Source organism: Cucurbita pepo, chromosome 13 (assembly GCF_057944985.1).
Source record: "Cucurbita pepo subsp. pepo isolate OVF chromosome 13, ASM5794498v1, whole genome shotgun sequence".
Taxonomy (NCBI): Eukaryota; Viridiplantae; Streptophyta; class Magnoliopsida; order Cucurbitales; family Cucurbitaceae; genus Cucurbita; species Cucurbita pepo.
Window position 1 is genome coordinate 4,429,908 of NC_141810.1, and position 20,654 is coordinate 4,450,561.

Genomic DNA, 20,654 nt, shown 5'->3' on the forward strand with positions numbered 1-20,654 from the left:
AGTCATGTTTGCATGTTCATGCAAATTTGAGATCACCAAATTTTGACACTCAAAATCCAAAATCCACTCAAATGTTTGGGATTTTGTGGCAAACATGCATGTTTGAGTTACTAAATTTTGACACTCAAAATTCCACTCAAACTTGTAGGGTTTATTTGGCAAACATGCAAGTTTGGTTAAACCAAATTTTGACACCTCAAAATTCGACTAACATGGATTTTTCCATTAAATGAAGTCAACATTTTGACTTTCTTCATTTTAATTCAACAATTAATTTGAATAATTAATTTCAAATTAAAGTAATATTAAATGATTAATTAAACTGTTTAATTAATATTTAATATTAATTCAAATGCCAATCTCAATCAATTCCGACACATATTTGATTAAGATATTTAAATCTTTTTTAAATATCTCAGATTCTCTCTTTTTGTTTAATTCGTAAATAAAACAAAAATGCGGTTAAATATATCGTATATATGTAGCGCATATTTCCTAATTTGAATTCGAACACTTCGAACTCACTTGTCACACTGTTCTATGGGTTAGTCCGTTATGAGCTAGCAGAGGGACCTAATGGACCTATAGATCATGGGCTCCAACGATCCAAGATTAACCGGTTAAACTCATTAACCTTGTTAACCAACATTCGTTAACTACTAGAACACTCCACTATAGCCTAGTAGTTGCACTCCCCTCACTATAGATATATTTTTGTCCATTTGATATAACCATGATTAGTAAGTCGATCCTTCACAGGTTGTTCGTAACTAGAGCTGGGTCAATTTACCGTTTTACCCCTGAAGTTTCTTCTTGTTCCTTAGTCTCACTGATCCTCTAATGAACAATTGGTTTGTGGTCCAACCAGTAAACCAAATCCCTCTAAGACCAATGAGAGGGTGGGGCCCCTTGTTCAAGACCTGGAGTCAGTGCTTAAGGGAACTACCTCTCTTCTATCCCTAAAAGTGGGTAGGAGTGAATTCCATCTTGCACCCCACGTCCCCAGCCATTCACCCAGTCTTACCCCTGAAATGGGAGGCCTATTGAGTCGACGAACAAGAGCCACTCTCACCCATGCAAATCTAAGGATAATTCCGAATAAACAGGAGTTCATGGTTAGCTTAGGATTAAAATCGAGTTACCTAGGTTATCGAATGAAAAGAAAATCAGTCTCAACAGTAAACGGCATTATAAAGTGAGAGTGATTTTCTTCATGGTCCAATCTTATGCAATGCTCATTGCATAGGACGCCCCCACTCACATGTCTCCGCATGTACAATTTAGTGATCACATTGTTATATCATATACAAAAGTAGGACACATCCATAGTGTCCCGAGAATAAGGTACTCAACCTTATCCTTATACTATAGATCATTTTGACTATATACTTGAACTTGATCCACTCTTATGTCTCTACATATAATTCAAGTAATCATACTGCCAGAGTGTTCTTAGTTTATTGGATTTAGATTAATGATCGTAAAGTTCACTTTATTCAATAACAATCTTTACTGAATAAACAACAATAATAACTTTATAGAATATGTTTTTGTTTACAAACTATGAGTTTTAGGACATAAAACCCAACACAAATGAGGGTTCGAGATCTTTCCCCGATGATAAAATTAGGGTTTGAGATCTTTCCCTATGATAAAATTAGGGTTTGAGATATTTCGCCTATTGTAAAATTAGGGCTTGAGATCTTCCCCTATGGTAAAATTAAGGTTTGAGATATTTCCCTATGATAACATTAGGGTTTAATATCTTTCCCTATAGTAAAATTACTGTTTGAGATCTTTCACCATGGTAAAATTAGGGTTGGAGATCTTTTCCTATGGAAAAATTAGGGTTCGCGATCTTTCGCCTATTGTAAAATTAGGGTTTGAGATCTTTCCCTATGATAAAATTATTGTTTGAGATCTTTCCCTGGTAAAGTTAGGGTTTGAGATCGGTAAAATTAGGGTTTGAGATCTTTTCCTGGTAAAATTAGGGTTTGAGATCGATAAAATTAGGGTTTGAGATCTTTCCCTATGGAGAAATTAGGGTTCTAGATCTATCCCTATTATAAAATTAGGGTTTAAGATCTTTCACCTATGGTAAAATTAGGGTTTGAGATCTTTCGCATATGGGAAAATTAGGGTTTGAATTCTTTCCCCTATTTAAAAATTAGGGTTTGAGATCTTTCCCCTATGGAAAAATTAGGGTTCGAGATCTTTCCTTATGCTAAAATTAGGGTTTGTGATTAGTCGCCTATGGACAAATGATGGTTCGAGATCTTTCCCTGATGATAAAATTAGGGTTTGAGATCTTTCCGGGAAAATAAGGATTTGAGATCCTTCCCAATGACAAAATTAAGGTATAAGAACTTTCCCTATGATAAAATTACGGTTTGAGATCTTTTCATATAATAAAATTAGGGTTTGAGATCTTTCCTCTATAGTAAAATTAGGGTTTGAGATCTTTCCTCTATAGTAAAATTAGGGTTTGAGATCTTTCCCTATGATAAAATTTGGGTTTAATATCTTTCCCTATAGTAAAATTAGTGTTTGAGATCTTTCCCTATGGTAAAATTAGGGTTCGAAATTTTTTTCCTACGGATAAATTAAGGTTTGAGATCTTTCCCCTATAGTAAAGTTAGGATTTGAGATCTTTCGCCTATGGACAAATCAGGGTTTGAGATCTTTCCCTTGGTAAAATTAGGGTTTGAGATCTTTCCCTATGGTAAAATTAGGGTTTGAGATCTTTCTCTGTGGTAAATTTAGGGTTTGAGATCTGTCCCCTATGGTAAAATTAGGGTTTGAGATCTTTCCTAATGGTAAAATTACGGTTCACGATCTTTCTCTATGGTAAAATTAGGGTTCGAGATATTTTCCTAAGGTAAAATTACGGTTCGAGAACTATCGCCTATGGTAAAATTAGGGTTTGAGATCTTTCCCTATTGTAAACTTAGGGTTTGAGATCTTTCGCCTTTGGTAAAATTAGGGTTTGAGATCTTTCCTTATGGTAAAATTAGAGTTTGAGATCTTTCCCTATGGTAAGATCATTCCCTCTGGTAAAATTAGGATTTGAGATCAAGGTTTGAGATCTTTCCCTATAGTATTATTAGGGTTTGAGATCTTTTGCCAATGGTATAGTTAGGTTTCGAGATCTTTCCCCTATGGTATACTTTGATTTCGAGATCCTTCCCCTGTGGGAAAATTAGGGTTTGAGATCTTTCCCTATGATAAAATTAGGTTTGAGATCTTTTCCTATGACAAAATTAGGGTTTGAAAACTTTCCTTATGACAAAATTAGGGTTTGAAATATTTCCCTATGAAAAAATTAGAGTTTGAGATCTTTCCCTATGATAAAATTAGGGTTCAAGATCTTTCGCCTATGAAATTATGGTTCGAGATCTTTCCCTATGCGAAAATTAGGGTTCGAGATCTGTCGCTATGATAAAATTAGGGTTTGAGATCTTTCCATATGACAAAACTAGGGTTTGAGATCTTTCCCAATGACAAAATTAGGGTTTCAGATCTTTCCCCTTTGGAAAAATTAGGGTTTGAGATCTTTCCCTATGGTAAAATTAGGGTTTGAGATCTTTCCCTATGGTAAAATTAGGGTTTGAGATCTTCCCCTATGTTTAAATTAGGGTTTGAGATCTTTCTCTATAGTAAAATTAGGATTTGAGAAATTTAACTATGGAAAAATTAGGGTTTTAGATCTTTCGCTATGGTAAAATTAGGGTTTGAGATCTTTCCCTATGGTAAAATTAGGGTTGAGTTCTTTCCCTATGATAAAATTAGGGTTTGAGATCTCAACCTAGGATAAAATTAGTGGTTGAAATCTTTCCCAATTAGGGTTTGAGATCTTTCTCGTATGGTAAAATTAGGGTTTGAGATCTTTTCCTATGGTAAAATTAGGGTTTGAGATCTTTCCGTATGTTTAAATTATAGTTTGAGATCTTTCCATATGGTAAAATTTGGATTTGAGAAATTTAACGGTGGAAAAATTAGGGTTTGAGATTTTTCCCTATGGTAAAATTAGGGTTTGAGTTCTTTTCCTATGATAAAATTAGGGTTTGAGATGTTTCCCTAAGATAAAATTAGTGGTTAAGATCTTTCCTATGATAAAATTAGGGTTTGAGATCTTTCCCTAAGATATAATTAGGGTTTGAGATCTTTCCTTAAGGTGAAGTTAGGGTTTCAGATCTTTCCTTATGGAAAAGTTAGGATTTCATAATCATAAAATGTGGCAATGGACAAGAGTATTCTGATCAATTTTAGCATAGGAACTGGAGAGAAGGTTCATAAGCCACTCCCTCTTTTTGGGTATAACCCATTGCTACAAGTCAAGCTTTAAAGGTTTGTACCTTACCATCTTGGTCTCGTTTCCTCTTGTAGATCCATTTGCAACCAATAAATTTTACCCCATCTTGTTGATCTACAAGTTCCCAGACTGCATTGACTCCATTTCAAGATTCATGGCTTTGATCCACTGATCTCTATCTTTATCATTCATTGCATGTTTATAGGTCAATGGATCCTCAACGCCATCATCAGGCATGATGACCTGTGTTTCTGCCAAACCCAAGTAACTATCGGGTTGAGTTATAACCCTCCCACTATATCTAGGCATTCTCAACTCCTGAGAAGGATGTGATTGACTAGAAGTGCGAGCTCCATCAACAACTCTTGTTGATGGACCAGCCTGATCAACAACTCTTGTTGTTTTATCAGTAGCTTCTTTAGAAATCTCACTCAATACTAGTTTGCTGCGAGGTTGATGATTTCTTACGTGGTCTTCTCCTAAAAATGTAGCGTTTGTTGATACAAACACTCTATTTTCTTGAGGGTCATAAAACAAACCACGTTTTGTCTCTTTGGGGAATCCTACGAATAGACATAATTTTGAACGATGTTCTAATTTCTTGGGGTTTTGCACCAAGACATGTGCTGGGCATCCCCAAATCCTAAAGTGACGTAAACTACCTTTACGCCCTCACCATAACTCATAAGGTGTTTCTGAAACACTCTTAGAAGGAACCATGTTCAAAATGTATGCAGCAGTCTCCACTGCATATCCCCAAAACGAATCAGGTAATTGAGCGAAACTCATCATAGACCTAACCATGTCTAATAGAGTTCTATTTCTCCTTTCTAATACATCGTTCTGTTGGGGTATACCAGGGGCTGAGAGTTGAGATGTGATCCCATGTTCTATCATATAGTCTTGGAATCTTAAGTCCATATACTCTCCACCTCGATCTGATCGAAGTGTTTTACTAGTTTTTCCTAATAGATTCTCAACCTCAGTCTTACTTTCTGAACTTTTCAAGAGCTTCGGACTTGTGATGCATTAGGTAAAGATAGTCATACCTTATTAAATAAAAGCTATGGTCCTCCTTAAATTTAGTTCTTTTGACCTTTCAAAGTTCTAAATTCACGCTAATGAAAGAGCCTAAATTTGGCCGGCCATTTTTGGCTAACTTTGGCCGAAGTTTTAGCCCACTCTTTCTATTTTTATAATTATGTTTGTTATTTAAAGAATTCAACTGATGAGAAATAAAACATCGAGTCTTCAACAAATCTCTCCCTCTCTCCTTTTACTTCCGCTATTTTTCTTTCGAAGAAATCTTCCTTCGACTAGTTTTTCGCCGACGTTTTTCCTCCGAATTGCCAGAGTAAACAAGTGGTATCAAAGCCTGGTTGAAGCGATCGGTGGTATATCATTACAGAAGAGCCAATCTTATCAACAGTCAAGTTGAATAGCTCAAGTGTTTAGAACGTCGACCTAACAACACACAGGTCTCAGGTTTGAGTAGAAGAAAATATAAAGCATGAAAACACACACATCGTGGGGTCCATCCCGAGCAGGCTCACTCACTCCTCCACGCCGCCATCGTGTGCTGGCATCTCCATCACCGCTACAAAGAGGTCAACGCCGTGATGACGGGTGTCGAGTTGTCGTTGAGCGAGTGATAAGGGAGACGATGACCACCACCATTCAGTACCCGATGCTGACAAGGTCCAACTACAACGAGTGGGCCTTGTTGATGCGCGTCAACCTATAGGCGCAAGGGTTATGGCACGCTGTCGAGCCAGAGGATGGAGAAACGATGGAGTACCGGGATGATCGGCTGGCGTTCGCCGCCATATTACGGTTTGTAACCCCAGAGATGCTGGCATCTCTCTCCACCAAGCGTACCGCGCAATCGGCCTGGGAGGGAATCAAATCCCCTCGGGTCGGTGTACAGCGAGTGCGAAAATCGAACATCGAGCAGCTGCAGAAGGAGTGTTAGGATCGCACACTCTGGCTAAAAGGATTTTTTCTTGATGACTTCTTCAAGTATGTACAGTAAGAGAGAATTACAGAGAATAGAAAGTACATTTTCAAAGCTCTACCGGACGGGATATATATATAGTTCAGTTCACTATATATAGCTTTACCCGATTTAACCATCTACTATATATAGCTATTTACCATATATAGCTTTACCGGATATAGCTTACCAAATATAGCTTTACCGGATATAACCGTTGACCAAGCTATAAATAAGCAGTAGGCTCCATAACCTAACAATTCTCCCACTTGGAGACTGATCTAGCCAACCAAGAATTTCATTCTCAAACGACCGTGAGCATCTTCATGGTCTCCATGGCACCATACCAATTGAGGTTTTGCACAACCTCAATATTCCAACATCAACACATTTTGTCAACATGTTTGCTGGATTCTTTGCACCCTCTATCTTCTCCAAACACATCACCATCTTTCACTAACCTGCAAGTGAAATGGTATCGTCTTCTGTGTTTTCTCTTTAAATGATAGATCGGTCCTTCGCCAACTGTATGACACTCTGACTATCTTTGTAAAGAATATCTTCGTGCTACTTCTTGCCCATTCTTCCAGATAGTCAGTCATCCATATCGTCTTCTTTCCAGCTTCAACTATTGTCACGTACTCAGCCTCAGCACAACAAATTTTTGCTTTAAGGACGGCGATTACCAAATATAGCTTTACCAAATATAGCTTTACCAAATATAGCTTTACCAGATAGACCAAGCTATAAATAAGCAGCAGGCTCCATAACCTAACAAGGAGCTCTCGGAGATCCGCTTTAAGGACGGCGATTCCGTCGATGATTTTTCAATGTGGATCACGGGGCTCGCCAACAGCATCACCACTCTCAGTGGCAACATCAGCGAGATAGAAATCGTGAAGAAGATGTTGCAGGTCGTCCCCGATCACCTCGAGCAAGTCGCAATTTCAATCGAGACATTGCTTGACGTGAACGACTTAATAGTGGAAGAGGTGACCGGAAGACTGCGTAACGTCGAGCAACGGAAGAAAAATACTGCTTCAGCTGTCGACAAGGAGGGCCGTCTACTCCTCACGGAGGAGGAATGGCTTGCACGCCTAAAGCTCCGGGATAACACCGGTGAGAGCAACGGGCCCTCCAGCCGTAAAGGCGGTAAGAAGCCATGGAAGTCCCACGGGCACACGCGCGGAAAAGATGGGGATTAAAAGAAGGAGTCGACTAATGGCAGGCCGATCCAGTGCTCGAACTACGGGAAGAGAGGTCACCTGAGCAACAATTGCTGGAGCAAGCTCAGGAATAAGGAGAAGCCCGAGAAGGCCCATGTGGCTCAATCCGAGGAGGACAAGCCAGCTCTTTTCATGGTAAGTGCATACGTCCCCAATTTCGATTCCAAATCCATGGAGGTAAAGGTAATCGATGACGATGTCGAAATCGAGGAAGAGCTCCAGCTGGGCGTAGCAAAGGCGGCACCAGCTGGGGATCCAATTCAACTTAAGGAGGAGCGACTGCTCGCTCAGATCGGCGAGAGGGACGAGCAGCACGAGCAACGACGATGGATCCTCAACACAGGGGCAACAAACCATATGACCGGGGCTAGATCTGCGTTCTTTGAGCTCGACTCGGAGATTCGCGGGACGGTGAAATTCGGCGACGGCTCCGTCATCGAGATCGAAGGGCGCGACACCATCCTGTTCGTCAGCAAGGGAGGCGAGCACCGCAAGCTTACCGACGTCTACTTCATCCCGAGGCTCAAGGCTAACCTTGTGAGCCTGGGTCAACTCGTTGAGGCAGGCTGCTTCATTTCCATCGAGTGCGGGCTACTCAAAATCTGCGATGATCGACGACGGATGCTCATGCATGTTCGGCGCACGTCAAACCGTCTTTACATCCTGGAGTTAGAGATAGAGCAACCTGTCAGGCTCTCGGCCAAGACCGAAGAGGTATCTTGGAGGTGGCACGCAAGGTACGGGCACTTAAACTTTCCTGCTCTAGAAAAGCTACAGAAGGAGGAGATGGTGCATGGTTTGCCGGCAATCAAAGGCGTGAACAAGCTGTGCGACGGGTGCCTCATCGACAAACAGAGGCGCACACTCTTTTTGTCTCGAACATCCTACTGCATCGATGAGCCATTGGAGCTTGTACACGGCGATATCTGCGGGCCCATCAAGCCAGTGACCCCAGGCGGTAAGAGTCTCTTCCTCTTGTTAGTCGATGACAAAAGCCACTTCATGTGGCTGACCCTGCTACAAGCGAAATGTGAGGTGGCAGAGGCGGTTAAGTGCATTAAAGCGCGAGCGAAGGCCGAATGTGAGAAGAAGATGCGAGTGCTGCGCACAGACCGAGGTGGAGAATTCACCTCGGCAAGTTTCGGTAAGTACTGCGACAAGTTCGGCATACAATGGCACCTAACGGTGCCCTACTCCCCCAACAGAACGGAGTGGTGGAGCGCCAAAATCAGACCATCATCGGGACAGCGAGGTCATTGCTGGTGACGGCTGGGATGCCTGAGAGATTCTGAGGAGAGGCGGTAATGACGACCGTCTATCTCCTCAATCAGTCACCAACCCGAAGCCTCGACGGGAAGACGCCATATGAGGCCTGGTACAACAAAAAGCCAGCTGTACATCATCTCCACATGTTCTACTGCGTCGCATACATGAAGGTAACGCGTCCCCACCTCGCCAAGCTCGATCCTAGGGGGCTAAAGGTCGTCTCATCGACTATGAACCTGGGAGCAAGGCGTACAGACTCTATGATCCTGTAGGGGGGCGAGCTCACGTATCTCGTGACGTCATCTTCGACGAAGGCACCTTCTGGCAGTGGAACGACGTGATCGAGGCAGACCACAACCCAAATCAATTCACAGTGGAGTACCTCGTCACCGAGCCGGAAGAAGGAGGATCCTAGCATCAGGAACCGTCACTGCCGCCAGCAGGTGCACCCCCTGAACCAGTGGAGTTCGCAACACCACGGACTGCGGATTCGACGCTGGATGTCGATCATGATGATGATCTGGTGGCCAGGTACCGAAGGATGGACTGGCAGCGCGTGAGCTCGAAGAAGTGGCCAAACTGCATGCCATAAGTGCAGATGAACCGAACACCTTGGCCAAAGCAGAAAGGAACCCATGCTGGCTGAAGGCAATGCAGGAGGAGATGACATCCATCATCGAGAACCAGACGTGGAGTCTGAAGGATATGCCACTGGGACACCGAGCTATAGGGCTCAAATGAGTCTTCAAACTGAAGCGCAACGAAAAAGGAGAAGTTATGAAGCACAAGGCCCGTCTGGTGGCGAAGGCCTATGTCCAAAAGCAAGGAGTGGATTTCGAAGAGGTATTTGCGCTGATGGCAAGGTTAGAATCCGTCCGTCTTTTGCTGGCAATTGCGGCACATTACTCTTGTTAGGTTCACCATATGGACATGAAGTCTGCTTTCCTTAACGGAGAGCTGAAGGAGACCGTCTATGTCCGACAACCACCTGGCTTCCTGGACAACGACAACCCCGGTAAGGTACTGCGCCTGCACAAGGCACTCTACGGGCTTCGACAACCCCACGAGTCTGGAACGCAAAGCTCGATAGTACCCTATTGTCACTGAAATTCAAGCGTTGTGCCTTTGAGCATGGCATGTACACGCACGGCCATGGCAAGCAGCGACTGATCGTGGAAGTATACGTCGACGACCTCATAATCACTAGAGGCGACATGGAAGTCCTCGGAAGGTTCAAGAAGGAGATGTCAAAGAACTTCAAGATGAGCGATCTCGGCGTGCTCAGCTACTACCTCGGTATCGAAGTGCAAAAGAATTCTACCGACATCTCCATCTGCCAAAGTGCGTACGCGAAGAAACTGCTGGACACAACTGGACTTGTGGACAGTAATCCTACAAGGACGCCAATGGAGGCCCAGCTCCAACTAAGGAAGGCCGGCACTACGACGACAGTCGACTCCACCAATTACCGCAGCATTTTCGGGAGTCTGCGCTATCTGGTAAACACTCGTCTTGATCTTGCTTATTCTGTTGGATATGTGAACAGGTTTATGGAAGCACCTAGGGAGGTGCATCTAGTGGCTGTCAAGCGCATCCTGCACTATGTAGCCAGAACTAGAGGCTGGGGTGTAAGATACTGCGCAGGGAGAGGAAAGGAGAAACTCAAGCTGGTCGACTACAGTGATAGTGACATGGCCAGTGACGTTGATGATCGTAAGAGCACCAGCGGAATGATCTACTTCCTCTCAGGCGGCGCGATCTGCTGGCAATCAACAAAACAGAAGGTAGTTGCTTTGTCTTCCTGCAAAGCAAAATACACCGCCGCTTCGATGGCAGCAACATAGGGGGTCTGGCTTGCGCGACTAATGGATGAACTCATCGGGTAAAATTTGAAGATCTACGCTCAAAGATTGGAGTTCAAATAATAAGGTAGATATAGCACAGCTTTTAGAAGGAGATTATTAAATAAAAGCTATGGTCCTCCTTAAATTTAGTTGTTTTGACCTTTCAAAGTTCTGAATTCACGCTAATGGAAGAGTGTAAATTTGGCCGGCCATTTTTGGCTAACTTTGGGAGAAGTTTTAGCCCACTCTTTCTATTTTTGTAATTATGTTTGTTATTTAAAGAATTCAACTGATGAGAAATAAAACATCGAGTCTTCAGCAAATCTCTCCCTCTCTCCTTTTACTTCCGCTATTTTTTCTTTCGAAGAAACCTTCCTTCGGCCAGTTTTTCGTCGACGTTTTTCCTCCGAATTGCCAGAGTCAACAAAATAATCATCAATAAAACTGATGAAATATTCATACCCTCCTCGTGCTTTAACATTCATTGGACCACAGAGATATGTATGCACGAGTTCTAAGGTTTCTTTGGCTCTATAACATTTTTCGAAAAAGGTCGTTTAGTCATTTTACCCTCAAGACAGGACTCACATGGAGGTAAAAAGTTGTCTTCTAACTCATTTAGAAGTCCTCTTTTAACCAAAGATAGGTATTAGGAGAAATCTTTTGTTGTTGGTTTTGAGTTTTAGCTATTTTCAACATCTCGATATTTAAAATAGCTTTTGTTTTGCTCGGTTTTAACATATTGTTTTCTAGTTTTGCAGAACAAATATGAATACCTCTTTTGAAAATGAATACTTCATTGATTTCAAAAGATATTTTATACAATTGTTCTAATAAACAAGAGATAGATATTAGATTTCTTTTCATTCTAGGAACAAAAAGTACATTATCTAATATAATGAATCTATCTCCGAAAAACAATTTTAAATTTCCTACTGATCTTGCTGAAACAACTTCTCTTGTTCCAACCATGGTGTTATCTTGCCTTCCGCAAGTATTCTCAAGGAACTAGTTTCCTGAGTGAAAAGAACAAATATGATTAGTGACCCTTGAATCTAGTATCCAAGTTGAGTGATCATACTCTACTAAACATATTTCTACAACTAGTAAATCATATTTACCTTGTTGTGCCTTTTCGGCTTTCTTCTCTGCAAGGTATTTTGGGCAGTGACTTTTCCCGTGCCCGTTTTCATTGCAATGGAAACATTTTCCATTATCTGCATTTTGAACCTTGCATTTTCTGTTAGTAGGAATCTTATCTTTTCCCTTACCCTTTTTGTCATATGCATCCCAAACTGTTCGGTTTGCATTTGAACCAGGGTTTAGGGGACATTCCTCAATTAAATTAACAAACCTCTAATCATCATTTACAAGTATTGTGTTTAGGTTTGATTTCCTTGCGTAATTGTCGCCGTTTAATTACTCAGAAGCAAGTAATTTTACTATTGAGCTTGACATGCTGAGATTTAAAACAAATTCTATTAGTGAATTAACTTAATACTTTTTAATCCAATCAAGTTTGACAAATGTAATAATGTACCCAAAAATTATTAATTTTCAATGATATTTTAGTGAGTTAGAGCAACTGCTACCGAGGGGAAGTCAATCACTCCTTCACTAAACCAAGACATTCTTGACTTAAATACTAATCCCAGAATAACTCTTATTCCTATAGTGTTTTAGTTATCGCCACTTTGGTCAAGAATATACTAACTCTTAGTAATTCTTCGTAAGTGTGACCCGCCATTTTCAGCCCTCAGAGATCGGCCCCAACAATGTTATCGAATGAATAAGCCAAAGTTGGGAATGAACCTAAGAAATCCTATCCATTTTTGGAGTTTGCGTTGTTTCGGCTCCCATGTTATGACCCTTCGAATGGGTAGTTGCTCTAGGGCAGCATGTAGGTGGAACATGAGAATCTCACGGTGCAACCTAGGGGTGGAGAGACCATAGGATGTGTTGATATACTTCCTTCTCCCACTTACTATAAATACTTTCTCTATTCACCTTGTTATTGACTCATGCAAATACCTTCTGGATGGAGGCCGCTCCCAGGGCGACACGAGACTGAGCATAAATCTCACGGTGTGAATTTTTCAGAGAGCGTAAAAAGAAAACGATGCATCTCATATATCTTTTTCCTCCCACTAAGTATTTTAGACGGTTGGGTATACTCATTACTTAGGTATATTCCGATTAATTAAATATAACCTAAGTCTATGTGATTTTTCCAAGTATAACATTTATACCGGATTTTTACCTATGATGTTTAGGTGATTTTTCCTTTTTTTAAAAAAAAAAAAAAAATTCTTACATTATTCACGCATGCTCATAAAACTGGGCTAACTAAGCTCAAGTATTGGCCCGATCTCCAAGTAGCAGGTGTTCCGTAAACCATCAACTTAAGTACCTCTAGCCTTAGACAAGATCATGCCAGGTGAGCTTTCTTGTAACCGCAGTTTTACAAGATATCGACCTATTTTAACTATTAAAATTGATCGCGCTTGGTTGTTAACCCTAAGTGACCATGCATTTATCTTTGTTATAGATTTTAATGTCTATCTCGTTTTATGACATTGAAAATAACCTATAACATGCATCTAACATGCTTTATATAACTATTATATAATCATCCATTCCATGCAATAATATAACAATTTATATCTATCACTCATGGAACCCTATAGCATGCATACTATACATTATAACACTTACAACATACTTGTAATGCATGAAACATGCTTAGCCTATGGTGGGATTTTAAATCTATATGACATACTTTATGCATGTACATTTTCTATTTAATTAAAACATACATTCACAATGCATAATTAATTAAACACACTAAAGTGGATTGGTTTTGGCATTTTTAAAGCAAGCAATTAACTAAATTATTACATTAATAATTAAAAATAACTTGAACCGCTCCCAAGGATCACAAACCGATCGAACCAACCCTTAAAAATGTTGAACTAGACCCCAACCAGTAGAAAAACACCCAAACCGCCTCTTCCATCTTCTTCTTTGGTTCAGCTTGCTTTTGTTTCCATTATCGATCAATTACAACCTCAAATGGACTCTAATGACTCCAAAAAAATTATAGATCTTTCTTCACTCATTAAAGCCGATACACATTATTAGGCCAATTACAATAATTGTATCAAATGGAAGCATAAAAAAAATGCCGAAACCATAAACATCCACTTTAGAAACCACAAAATTTCATTCATGAAATGGTACCCACCATGCTCAAATTAATATAAATAAAGTGCCTAAAACCTGGCTCTGATACCAATTGATGGTGTTAATTATAACAGTGCGGAAACAATTTCGATCTTAGGCACTCTAAGTACATCAATTATAGTAAATTAACTAGCATGTTCATAAGTTAAAACTCAAGGAGTTTGAGTACTAACCTTTTGTAGTTCAAATTCCTTTTCCCTCACGAACCGGTTTCGAACCACCACTAGTGTCTTCCCTACTATTCTCCAGCCTTAGAACGGGATTGTGGAATCCGGTGAATGACTAAACTTAGAAGGGATTTAGTATATGTGAAGAGAGAATTTGTGAGGGACTTTATCAAGCTTTTTTCGAGAAGAATTTCCATGTACCTTGATCACTCTATTTATAGAGTCATATTTGCATTCATGCAAATTTGAGATTACCAAATTTTGACATTTAATATTCCACTCAAATTTGTGGGATTACGTGGCAAGCATGCAAGTTTGAGTTAACCAAATTTTGACACTCAAAATTTCACCCAAATTTGTGGGGTTTATTTGGCAAACATGAAACTTTGGTTAAACCAAATTTTGACACTCAAAATTCCACCCAAATTTGTAGGGTTTATTTGGCAAACATGAAACTTTGGTTAAACCAAATTTTGACACTCAAAATTCCACTCAAATTTTTGGGATTGTGTGGCAAACATGCAAGTTTGGTTAAACCATATATTGACACTCAATATTCAACGAACTCAAATATGGATTTTTCCATTAAGTGAAGTCAACCTTTTGACTTTCTTTATTTTAATTCAACAATTAATCTAAATAATTAATTTCAAATCAAAATAATATTAAATGCCAATCCCAATAAATTCCGGCCAATTTTGATTATGAATCCCTATTCATAATTAAAATATTCAAATCTTATTTAAATATCTTCAATTCTCTCTTTTTGTTTAATTCATAATTAAAACAAAATGCGGTTAAATATATCGTATATATTTAGCGTATATTCCCTAATTTGAATTCGAACACTTCGAACTCACCGTCACACTGTTCTATGGGTTAGTCCGTTATGAGCTAGAAGGGAGACCTAATGGACTTACAGATCATGGGCTCCAACGATCCGAGATTAACCAGCTAAACTCATTAACCTTGTTAACCAACATTAATTAACTACTAGGACACTCCACTATAGCCTAGTAGTTGCACTCCTCTCACTATAGATATATTTCTGTCCATTTGATATAACCATGATTAGTATGTCGATCCTTCATAGGTTGTTCGTAACTAGAGCTAGGTCAATTTACCGTTTTACCCGCAAAGTTACTTCTTGTTCCTTAAGTCCCACTGATCCTCTAATGAACAATTGGTTTCTAGTCCAACCACCAAATCGAATCCCTCTCAGACCAATGAGAGTATGGGGCCCCTTGTTCAAGACATGGAGTCAGTACTTAAGGGAACAACCTCTCTACTATCCCTAAAAACGGGTAGGAGTGAATTCCATCTTACACCCCATGTCTCCAGCTATTCACCCAGTCTTACCCTTGAAATGGGAGGCTTATTGAGTCAGTGAACTCGGGCCACTCTCACCCATGCAAATCTAAGGATAATTCTGAATAAACAAAAGTGGGTCGCATCCAAAGTGTCCCCAGGATAAGGTACTCAGCCTTACCCCTTTACTATAAATCATTTTGACTATATACTTGAACTTAATCCACTCTTATGTCTCTACATATAGTTCAAGTAATCATACTATAGCTAGAGTATTAGTTCATTGGATTTAGATTAATGATCGTAAAATTCACTTTATTCAATAAAAACTTTTACTGAATAAACATCAATAATAACTTTAATGAAAATAGAATATGCTTTTATTTACAAACTACGAGTTTAAGAACATAAAATCCAACAAAAATTAGAGTTGAGATCTTTCCCGTATGGAGAAATTAGGGTTTGAGATATTTCCCCAATGGTAAAATTAGGGTTTGAGATCATTCCCTATGGTAAAATTAGGGTTTGAGATCTTTCGCCTATGGTAAAATTAGTATTTGAGATTTTTTCTCCATGGTAAAATTAAGGTTAAGATCTTTCCCTATGGTAAAATTATGGTTTGAGATCTTTCATGTATGGTAAAATTAGGGTTTGAGATATTTTGCTATGATAAATTAGAGTTTGAGATCTTTTCCTAGGATAAAATTAGGGTTTGAGATCTTTCTGTATGATAAAACTAGGGTTTGAGATCTTTCCATATAATGAAATTAGGGTTTGAGATCTTTCCCTATGGTAAAATTAGGGTTTGAGATATTTCACCTATGATAAAATTAGGGTTTGAGATATTTCCCAGGTAAAATTAGGGTTTGAGCTCTTTCCCTAATAAAATTAGGGTTTGAGATCCTATGGAGAAATTAGGGTTTGAGATATTTCCCCTCTGGAAAATTAGTTTTTGAGATATTTCCCCTATGGAAAAATTAGGGTTTGAGATCTTTCCCATTCGGAAAAATTAATGTTGAGATATTTCCCGTATGGAGAAATTAGGGTTTGAGATATTTCCCCTATGGCAAACTTAGGACTTGAGATCTTTCCCAATGGTAAAATTTGGGTTTGAGATCTTTCGCCTATGATAAAATTAGGGTATGAGATCTTTCCTATATGGAGAAATTAGGGTTTGAGATATTTCCATTAGGATGAAATTAGGGTTTGAGATCTTTCTCTATGATGACATTAGGGTTTCAGGGTTTGAGATCTTTCCCTATGGCAAAATTAGGATTTGAGAACTTTCCCTATATAAAATTAGGGTTTGAGATCTTTTCCTATGGTACAATTAGGGTTTGAGATCTTTTCCTATGGTACAATTAGAGTTTGAGATCTTTCCCGTATGGAGAAATTAGGGTTTGAAATCTTTCTTCTATGGAGAAATTAGGGTTTGAGATCTTTCCTCTATGGAAAAATTACGGTTGTGATCTTTTCCGTATGGAGAAATTAGGGTTGAGATATTTCCCCTATGGTAAAATTAGGGTTTGAGAAATTTTCCTTTGGTAAAATTCGGGTTTGAGAAATTTCCTTATGGTCAAATTAGGGATGAGATCTTTCCCTATAGTAAAATTAGGGTTCGAGATCTTTCCCTGTGGTAAATTAGGGTTTGAGATCTTTCGCCTACGGTAAAATTAGGGTTTGAGATCTTTCCCTATGATAAAAATCTTTCCCTATGGTAAAATTAGGGTTTGAGATCTTTCCCCATGGTAAAATTAGGGTTTGAGATATTTCGCCTATGGTAAAATTAGGTTTTGAGATCTTTCCCTACGATAAAATTAGGGTTTGACATCTTTCCCATATGATAAAATTAGGGTTTGAGATCTTTCAAACCCTATGATAAAATGAGGGTTTGAGATCTTTCAAACCCTATGATAAAATTAGGGTTTGAGATCTTTTCCTATGGAAAAATTAGGGTTCCAGATCTTTCCGTATGACAACATTAGGGTTTGAGATCTTTCCCAATGACAACATTAGGGTTTGAGATCTTTCCCTATGATAAAATTAGCGTTTGAGATATTTCCCCTACGGTGAGATTTTTCCCAATGGTAAAATTAGGGTTTTAGGGTTGAGATCTTTCAAACCCTATGATAAAATTAGGGTTTGAGATCTTTCTTTATGAAAAAAATTAGGGTTTGAAATCTTTCCGTATGACAACATTAGGGTTTGAGATCTTTCCCAATGATAACATTAGGGTTTGAGATCTTTCCCTATGATAACATTAGGGTTTGAGATCTTTCCCCTATAGTGAGATCTTTCCCTATGGTAAAATTAGGGTTTGAGATCTTTCCCCTATGAAACTATTAGGGATTGAGATCTTTTCGCTATGGAACTATTAGGATTTGAGATCTTTTCGTATGGTAAAATTGGGTTTGAGATCTTTTCCTATGATAAAATTAGGGTTTGGGATTTTTCCCTCGGATAAGATTAGGGTTTGAGATCTTACCATATGATAAAATTAGGGTTTGAGATCTTTACCTAGTGTAAAATTAGGGTTTTAAAATTTTTCCTTATGGAAAAATTAGGGTTTGAGATATTTCCCGATAAAATTAGATTTTGAGACATTTCTGCTATGGTAAAATTTTAGGGTTTGAGATCTTTCGCCTATAGTAAAATTTGGGTGTGAGATCTTTACATATGATAGAATTAGGGTTTGAGATCTTTCCCCTTAGTGAGTTCTTTCCCTAGGGTAAGAGATTTCTCTATGGTAAAATTAAGGTTTGAGATCATTCCTATATGATAAAATTAGGGTTTGACATCTTTCCCATAAGATAAAATTAGAGATCTTTCAAACCCTATGATAAAATTAGGGTAAAATTTGGGTTTGAGATCTTTCCCGATGTAATATCTTTTCGTAGAGTAAGACTTTCCCTACCCTAACATTAGGGTTTGAGATATTTACCATACGATAAAATTAGGGTGTGACATCTTTCCCATGTGATAAAATTAGAGATCTTTCAAACTCTATGATAAAATTAGGGTTTGAGATCTTTCCCTATGATAAAAGTAGGGTTTGAGATCTTTCCCCTATGATAAAATCAGATCTTTTCCTACAATAAAATTAGGGTTAAATCTTTCCCTATAAAATTAGGGTTGGAGATCTTTCTCCACCATATAATTAGGGTTTGAGATAAAAATTTGGGTTTGAGATCTTTCCCAATAGTAAATTTTGGGTTTGAGATCTTTCGCCTATGATAAAATTAGGGTATGGGATCTTTACCATATGAAGAAATTAGGGTTTGAGATCTCAATTTCATTCCTACGAAATCTGCCTTTTAAATTAAATTTTTTTGGTATTTATAGTCTCCTCACAAAAGAAACTTTCAATTCTTTTAAATTAATTTTTCTTACCTTTTAACATTTTAATTTTTTTTAAATGGTTTGCTATCAGAATTAAATAAAAAAAAATTAAGGTAACTCAAAACAGGTAAGAAAAACATTTATAGAAAAGAAAGTTGGGTTGGTGACATGGCATAGGTAACAATGATACAATGGACCGATAGGGATCTTCTTGGTGGAAAAAGTTTAAGAAAGGGGAGCTCAAGGTAACACGGCCATATGTGATCGAGATCATGTACTCTGATCAAACCCAGATCTCGAATCTCACTTTGATCAACTCACCTTCTTGGTTCGTCCATCCGATTTATAGCAGGTTTGGCTATTTCGGTTTAGTTCCATTATCCTTATATTTTAGGATTATGCTTCACAAAAAGTATACCATTCAAATTACTCCCGACCAAAAAGAATTTTTAATTATATATGATAATATGGGTGACAATGCAGAAATGTGATTATCCAAGGGATCACCATCTTGGCTCCAGTCACCGTACCCAACACCGACAGAATCAATCCAAGTTCCCTTCTTCTTCTCCTTTAAAACCTTACGGTTCTTTTCTTCCTTAATCCCTCTCCCTAATTCTCCATTCAATTTATCAAATTCTTGTTCCAACACTTGAATCGAAGACTGCTACATTGTCTCTGGTGACGATTGCATGACATCAAGAGCTGATGCGACCAATACGGTATCAAGTTCAGAATGCCGACCGAGGACCTCGTCATTCGCCGCCTCACTTGCATCTCACCAGATTCTGCTGGTATTGCCCTTGGCAGCGAAATGTCCAGCGGAATCTGCCACGTCAGGATCGAAACGTTACAACAATCAACACACAGTCTGCCGTCAGAATCAAAACCGCTCGCTGACGAAGAGGTTTCGTCAAGGACATTTTCGTCCGAAGAATGTTTCTATCCACGATGAAATACGTCTTCTGGATAACTGGAGACTACAAATCGCATGCGGATGACAAGTTCGATCCCTCGGCATTGCCATTGATTAAGAATATTAATTACAGAGACGTGGTGGCCGAGAATGTTAATATGTCGACAAATTTGGCGGGGATTTCAGGAGATCCATTCACGGATATTTGTGTTTCAAATGTGAAGATTGGATTGTCGGCGACGCCTAAAAAGTTGCAGTGGAATTGTACGAACATTGAGGGATTTAGTAGTGATGTGGATCCGTGGCCATGTGCTCCGCTTGCTAAGGCAGCGAAAAGCGGTGGATGTGACTTTCTCGAGGATCAGCTGCCGATTGAGAATGTTCAGTTGAAGTCATGCTCGGTTGAAACTCCTACCTTCTGGTAAAGACTTTGTTTTTTTTTTTTTTTTTTTTTAATTCTATGGAATGAATGATAATGAAAAATTTAATAAAGATATAGATAAAATGAGAAGTTTTTTATTTTGAAAATAAGCTATTTCAACTATATTCGTAATATTTCACTAAATAATAACTAATTGTAATTCAAAACCATAAAAATAATGGCGTAGGAATTGAATCTTCTGTCTTATTGAAGAGAGTGCATATCAGTTATTGTGAAACTATGGTCATCGGTGGCATTTGTAACCGTAATTAATTCTTCTTTAAGAACTAACCCCTTTTACTTTAGTTGTTTTTAGGAAGCTAATTAATTCTTCTTTAAAAGGATTCTTGGGAAAACCCACTCTATAAGATGGGTAATCACTAACGTTGAACCTCATGGAGTACATAAGGGAGATAAAAAGGAAGGGAAAGCTCTCTCATTCAAGAGTGCTTGCAACTATGCCAATTTTCGGTTCTTCCCCAAGCTGCAAGCTGAAGGGAGTTGGCCTCTACTTTAAAAGGGTGGCCTCTTGTTTCATTTCATCCTCCCACATGAATGGTTCAAAGCCAACCATAGAATACATTTTTGAATGCTGGCAGATTCAGCTTGTGTTTGATAC

At 38.9% G+C, this 20,654-nt stretch overlaps 1 pseudogene; it reads left to right on the forward strand.

Annotated features, from left to right (window-relative positions):
* Positions 1–19,327: 19,327 nt before the first annotated feature.
* LOC147789692 (putative polygalacturonase pseudogene) lies at positions 19,328–20,039 on the forward strand (annotated as a pseudogene).
* Positions 20,040–20,654: the final 615 nt, after the last annotated feature.